The sequence below is a fragment of the Malurus melanocephalus genome, unplaced genomic scaffold (assembly GCF_030028575.1).
Source record: "Malurus melanocephalus ecotype Western Australia unplaced genomic scaffold, MMel_1.1 scaffold_9, whole genome shotgun sequence".
Taxonomy (NCBI): Eukaryota; Metazoa; Chordata; class Aves; order Passeriformes; family Maluridae; genus Malurus; species Malurus melanocephalus.
This window is the reverse complement of record NW_026623241.1, coordinates 1,532,978-1,540,949: the sequence shown is the minus strand read 5'-3', so window position 1 is coordinate 1,540,949 and position 7,972 is coordinate 1,532,978.

The window sequence follows — 7,972 nt, the reverse complement described above, 5'->3', positions numbered from 1 at the left end:
AGAAGTATATGCTGGCCAAAAATTTAAAAAAAAAAATAAAAACAGAACCACAATCTTGTTTCCAAAAATTGCTTTAACAGTGACTTCACCATTTTTGCACATTTGGCCTCCTCAAATAATGTGCCTCCACGCAATGTGCTCTGACAAAAGAGATGGTTTATCCAAATTAGCATTTTTTTCAGATGGTAAAGGCGTTCAGTGCAGCTATCTGCTCACGGATGAGGAAGTGCAAGTTCTGTCCTGTTCTAATGATGACAGCTCATTGAATTGCTCTGTCTATTCTGTAGTTTCAAATTTGCAAAGTGAGAAGACTAGCTTTTCCTATAGAAAACATTCAGCATTTGCTGTTTTGATACATAGCATTTCTATATTAAATAGCAGCAGCCTCCACTGTGASTCAGCAGTAAACACCACACAATATGTCTGCATCCTAACCCTGATGTTCAACACGTTGTTCTTCATGCACATATAAGSGACAAAGACCTCCTTATCATTTCCAAGTACTCTTATCCTAAGCTGTTTGCATTTAAAATACTAGTGTACATAATTAGGTTTTCACCATTTTAAAAAATTCACACAAACACACACGACCTTTCAATATTGCCATCTCCTCTTCTGTGGCAATTTGGTCTTTTGCGGGAATTTTTTATGTGCTTTGATTTTTTGTTTTGTCCCTTCTGCTATTGAAATGCCACAGTGAGGAGCAGAAATGTTAGAATAGCGTGCATGATTTTCTTGCATGGAACCTTTAGAAGCATTTGATAACATTTAAACCTAACAGTGCCATAAAAACAACCAACCAACCAACCAACTCCTTGCTTAACAAAGGTCCACCTGTGCCATAATATCAGCTTTATCTAACAGTTTAAATGAATGCAAGTCTTAATTAGGACAAGATCTATTTGGAGATTGTATCACTCAAAGATAGATATTTCCTTTGGAGCCAGGTTTCTGAATTTCCATCATAGTGTTTAAATAGGCCGAGCTAAGAGGCTGACTAGCCACCACTATGGAAAATAACTCAGCTCATCCTAGATCCTATTGAGTAGATCTTAACTGTGCTTATTTGATATTGCAAGGCCAAAAAAAAAAAAAAAACAAACAATCAAACAACCATCTCATACACATTTAGAGACTGGAATCTCTGTCAAAGAACAAAATTGTTTGACTTGTTACTCATATCACTATTTGCCAGTGAATGGTTTTATCATTTTACTTCACTCTACTATTGTAATCTACAATCTTATTCATGAAAGGATTTATTTAGAAAAAAGAAAACAAAGAAAAGGTACAGAAACTTCAAGCTCTTCTCCACTTTTTTTTTTTTCTGAATATATTTTAAATGTATTTTATGTTATGTAGTTTTAAAGAAACACAGTCTWATTTAAGCATGATTATCAGATGTGTATGCTTGAAAAATATTTCAAATACAAGAATGAAATATAGCATGCTTGGAAACATTATGACGTTGCCTCAAGTTCTTTAATGAAAAGACTAAGCTGCATGTTTTACATAAGTAATTTTATCATCTGAGGCTTTTTTTTCTTCCATAGGAGCTAGAGCACTTTTCTGCAAAGAATACACGCTGTATATATGATGGTCCTGGAATTTACTTTCAATTTGAATTATTTCTCTTCCTTGTAATTTGAAAAGCAGCKTTGTGACTATTTTAGGTCTGCTGTGTTTAAGGGGAATATCTTTAACTGGAATTTTAAACAATTCTCGGAACATATTGTTTGGAAATTATGCATCTCATCTGTGAARTTGAAACACTTTAGAAACAAGAAATGCTGCAGCCTCCACTCATGAAAGGAAGAATATCAATATTCTGCAAGGAGAGATCACTCCCAGAACAAAAGCCTAAGTGTTTTCAATAGAATATATTTAAATATCTGGCCTATCTAGAGACTTTTAAAGGAAGAAGCACAATGAAAGGATCCAGTACATTTGTTCCTTGGCCATGGCTATACAAGTGATTCCGGATGGAAAAGCGTGGAAAAGAAAAAAAAAAAAAAAAAAAAAAAAAAAAAAAAAAAAAAAAGGAAGAAATGGACACTTTCTTACTTTAAGAATGGACCAAATTCACAAATATGATAATAATAATTCCACAAACAAATCCAAAATCTGTGGAAGCTGGTGGAAAATGTATAATCTTGGTACAATTCTTAAGAAGCTGGTTTATTTTTATATGTTAAGGAGTGTGATTAACCTCCAAAGCACTACAGAGAACATTTGTATTTATCCTATGCTGCATTTCTAATCCTTCAACCCAGCCCATCAGATATGGCAAACAAATTTCATAAATATTTTAAGTTGGGTGGAAAAATTTGTAAGGATTTAACACGCGTTCCATCGTAACTCCATGCAMAAAGCCCTTTCACCACCTTCTCCAAGGCATTTAGGCTTTTGGTGTTCAGCCTAAATGTGCTTGTGCAGACTACACAACTGCGTTTCCATCACTGTTGTTCTTTACCCTAATCACCACTAACTTTCTACTTTTGGAACATGGGATAACCCACATCCCCCTTCAACTGTTATTACACCAAACTAAGGAAACCAAATAAGTTATTTATTCTTTTCTCTCAAACCACAGTATCAACACTCAATTTTATTATTATGCAGGCTGCATTCCTTCAGGGTTCAACTTGGAGTTCAACTCTCAAGTTGTACAMAAAAGAGATCTCATCAGTTTTCATCAAAAAGTCTTAAGACTATTTTTTTTTTTTCTAACAGAAATATCTTTTCTAACTAGCAACACAGCAAAATTTCTAATTTGCTTCCCAGTAAGCCCCTTTTCTTCACATCAGTGTGCTAAYAGAAAAATAACAGTTGCTTTCATTTGAACCAGATTATTTGTTCTCTTGACTGCATTAAATAAAAACTTCATGCCTTTCCTCATTTTGTCAAGGTTTACATGCTTAATTTTGATTTTCACAACTAATACAGTTTTGTCCATTCTTTCTTTATTCTTTTATTCATATCTTTTTAAAGCACACAAACTAACAATTYGCCCCTCCATTTTCCAAATAGGATGCATAGGTATCTTGCTTATTCTTTACATTATAAATATTTAATATTTTTTATTTAATTGCAAATAATGTCAAAACACTGCAGAGTTCCACAATTCCCTGCAATAGACCCCTCTGTGATCCCATGTGCCACTTCAGAGGTGAATAGGCCTATCATCACCTTTACAGATTTCCCTCACTTCCGTCTTATTTGTGCCCCAAGCTATGGCTGGACCTGCACAGGCTCCCAGCTGGGATATGCTCACTCAAGGCAAAGTGTCCTGAGATCACAAGAAAATAAACTTTCTGGGGACCAGTGGGTAAGATATTATGTCCAGGTGCATGACTGATAACTGTTAGTTGAAAAATTACATTTTATGTAACATCATTCCACATCTTCATGGTGCTTTTGAGTGGACTAATGCAATGCCAAACAATCTGAGAAAATACTGCATATCAAAACAAGAAAAYCCAACCAACCAAACAAAAAAGGTTAGGATTAGTCTTCTAATAGAAAGAATGTAATCAGAGCTGAATTCAACCAAGACACATAATGTATCAACAATCTGACATAAGCATTTAGAGAACAAAAGAAAATAAACTTTTTCAGTGGTTTTGGTTTCTCAGATATCTATTTRGCTATTACCAGCCAGATAATCACAKTCTATCCTCCATGATAAAGCATTCATCTGACTCTACTCCTACACAAAAATAACTTATATTACCACCAAAACATTCMTTTTTTGACAAATTTGGGTTAGCAAAACACCAAACAATTTCATTACTGCTATTTTTCTCTCCACTGTTAATTTTTTCCTATCTCCCATTCCTTGCAGAGAGATTGCCAGCTCCGTTCACAGACTCTGTTCGAAAACACCAAACTGCCAATAGAGTGACTGCTGTAATTTTTTAAAGGTTGCCTCACCCTTTGAGAGCATTTGGAAGCAGAAAGACTTCTGAGGACAACCTGTTCATATTTCATCACTGCCAGTCTCCAGCTTGAGCTATGTAAAGCAAGACAAGCAATCTGGGAACATCCAGGAGATACACAAACTTTAAGGTATCAGGTTAATGCAAAAACTGCCCAATCCTATTTCACAATATCTCATCTTGATCATCTTCTCAGAACTAATAGGAGCACCGAATGTCATTAAAGTCAGCAGCCCATATCAAACACACATAGACATCCATCCATCACTACAGACCTCAGTGCACATTTTAAACACACTTCAAGTTTCTAGTTCTAGCTAAATGATTAGTTTCTTCTCTCTAAAGGAAAGACAGGAAATTCATCATGCAATTACCTTAACATCCTGCTGCGACAGAAAGGATCTTTGTAACTCATCTGGAGCCGTATGCTTTGTTTCTTGTATAAAAAGAGCAGACAGTCTGAATTCAGGGCAGGAAATGTTTCAAGATTTGTGGTATACCCTGTTCTTGGAGATTAGATAAAACCTGCGGAACAAGTTTTTCTCCTGCGGAGAAAGGAGTCTTCCCTCTTTGTGAGAGTACCTGAACAGCTTCAGCTGGTCAGTCACACCCCCCCAGGATACAAACACATCACAGGTGTGGACAAGGAGATTTGGAAAGAACAGCTGGGAACAGGAACCAGAACTAAYAGACCATGGGGAAAGGAAGAGTAAGGTGGAGTTTTGGGATGAAAATAATTATTTCTGTTTTTTTCTATATGTTGATTACTGTTTTTTCTTGAAAGAAATTCATTGCCTCTGATGTTTAAATGAATGCTAATTTAGCTTTAATAAACTTCAAGCTTTGAGTTCAAGCAGATTAGTCTCAAAGTTCTGTCTAGTTTGTGATCCCAGCATATCATTACATCTTTACTTCCTTTAAAAGTTATTTGTTTTACCAAGAGAAAAAAACCTAAACAAATTAATTTTAAAATCCACATTCTTTGTGTAATAGAAGCAATGGATGTAAATTTAATTATGCTTGTCATAGCAAGTGAACTATTTGGAGATGCAAAGATACCATATCTGTTAGAAAATGCGTACAGTTAAGAAAAATGTGAATATATTGTATAAATCCCTATCTTTTCTGAATCAAACATTCGATGAAAATGGTTTCAGCAGAACAAATGTTTCTCTGGTCATGAAAACTCAACAAAGACAAATGAAAAAGGCAAAGATTTCCATGCAGCTACAAAGGACTTTAGTCCAAATATTTGCTTTTCCTTAGTTCTGAGTAAACCTAGGAGCTGCTGTCTCAGGCAGTCCCCATTGCAAATGCTCATTTACTGCCTTGCAGCTGCTCCATTTCACGTTCAGCTGCCAAAGSAAAGGATTCCTTCACTTGGTGGGCAGAATTCACACCTGAGTGAAGGATAACAGTGACTGCTCTCAAACTGCAAGAGCGAACATCAGGCTGGAYTGGAGAGATTTCTGAAGCGCTTTGATAAAATGCTTTTTTGGTAGYATGCATGTCTCCTAAAAAAGTATCAAAACTTGAAAACTGGCTAGGAGAGCAAAGTGTTTTTTAGCTGTGCCCTGTTCTAGGAATGTTACCTACAAATTACTCCTAAGGAGAAAAGCTTTAAAAGAAAATACCCCTAACAACTGGCACTGCTAATCATAATGATGGGTAGGGGAATCGTTATGTAAACGATCATTTATGAAGCATCTCACTGACATCCCAACAGGATAATAAAACATTTTATAACTATAAGGAGTAAGTAAGGCAGAGTAAGAATTTTTGTTTTGTTTTGTTTTGTTTTTTGGTTGACAATGACAAAGTTTCTGTTGATATTTTGGTCATACTGAACAAGAGTGCAACATGCTTGAAATAATTGCTWCGAGATAGCCTAAGAAACAGAAAGGTCTTGTGAGGAAGTTGGTCTGATATTTCCCGTCCCCACTGCACTGTTCAAAGACAGTAAGCAAAGATTAGCTAAAAAACCCCAACTGGTTAGTGAAAATTCAAATTTCAGTATGCTCAGTATGACCTTGGTARCATAAAGATATCATGCTCTTATTTCTGATGCCACCAAGTTCATATGTGGTATGATAGTTTAGACCATTCACACTACTGGGAAAAGGCTGAAGTCAGTTTATCTTGTGTTCTAATAGTTGTAAGATCTTTTATAAACTCATAGCAAAGATTAATATCATGTACTGTTTTAATCGAAGACTGCCGTCTCTGTTAAGAAACAGGGGAAAGCAATCTTTTCCACTTTCTGATTAGAATTTCAGAATTAGAAATTCTAATTTCAGAATTAGAATCACCAATTTCAGGGTTTTCTGAACAACACACTTGATCTAGATCATTATTTTTAATTTCTATTGGAAAAACAGGTCTGACATTTTGATCCACAAGCTGTATATAAAGAGATGAATCAGATCAGAAAGGAAAATTGTGCATTTACCAAGAAAGGTCTTCTGATTCTGAAATTTTCAGGTATCAGTTTCATAAAGTTAGGATTAACCATATTTTTAAAGTATTAAGAATGTGTTAGGCAAGTCATGCTTTGTGACATTTTTTGATTTTCCTTTAAAGACAGTTCTCTGGAAAATTGCTGGTGACACAGAAGTCTCTGAGATAGATGAAGAAAGAAGTCAGGATCATACAGAATAAAATATATGCTTGTGAGCAAGAAAGAGGTTATTACAAATGTCACTCTAAAATATATATATTCATTTACTTTTATCTAAAGGAATAATCTGAGAGACAGGTTTGCAGGATGTCATTACAGCTTGCACCTGCAGCATGTTTCATATCTGAATGCCCTGATTTAACTCTCTCTTTGATACTCCACAAGTCCTAAAGGGTTTATGAGAACTCAGACACCTCTTGTTAAACAGACTTCCCACTTGTCACTTGTCCAAAGAAAGTTTGAATATTACTGTATTAGTAAGAAGAAAAATCACCTTAAATTCAATTCACCAACAATAGACTAAGAGAACAGTCCTGGTTTCTAATTTCCTTATGGGGAAGGAGCCTTGAAAGTTCATCTATCAGGCAATTTTTCTGCTATGTAACTGCATTTCTGATAAAGATCCTGTCTTACTGTTCTTTTTCTCTGGTTGTTTTTGTCGGTCCAAAAAGGGTGAGGTTTAAGTGGTTTTGAATATGTTACTGGAAAAAAAAAGTGGTGAGTCAAATTACTTCAGGTGAATTGAATTCTGAGGCTCTGGATACATCATTTTAAGTTACAGATTAGCATGGGCGCTTGCAGAGATTTCTATCTTGTTGCAAGAGTGAAGTAAATTTAGAGGACAAAAGTATTTTCCTGTAGTAGCAAAACAATTTCTGTTTCAGGAAAATGGTTGCMTTTCTCATGCAAATTTGCAGTTGCTATTATTTTGCATATGGTAGTAAATTAGAAAGAATCGAAAATCCAGTATATAATCTCAATTTCATCYTCAACAGCATAAAAAGATCCTGAACAGTCCACCTTTCTTTGCATCTCCTCCCTACCCTCTGCCCATCTTTCATTTCAGAGGCAGGGCCAAAGGGCAGGTAGATATACAAATAAATAATGGTTGCAATGAAAATTCTTGAGAACTACTACACTGTTTCTAGTTGTGTGACAGTGCTGAGAATTTTAAGACAGTTSTCCTGTAAAGGGGGGAAGAGGGAAAAAGATGACCCATCGTTCATCATGACAGCAATTGCAAATGGCAAGCAAAGTTCCTGCACAGCACTTCCAGAAGAAGGAGTTTACAGTGTGTGACAAACCGCTTGTCAATGGCTCCTTCCTGAAGTATTGGATTGAATCCATGCTACTTGCCTTAGGAACCCAACAGATATTTTCAAGCAGCTAGAAAAATGTTAAGAATACACTAAGAAAGTGTTAAGAAAATGTCTTAGTACTCTCAATAGCTACACATACTAGCTTTTTGACTTGCGCAAGACACAATGATGGAATTATTTTTCTGAACTGAAATTCTTTGCTCAGTCTTGAAATTAATTTTCCCCTTAATTTTTGTCCTTATGAAAACTGCATAGAC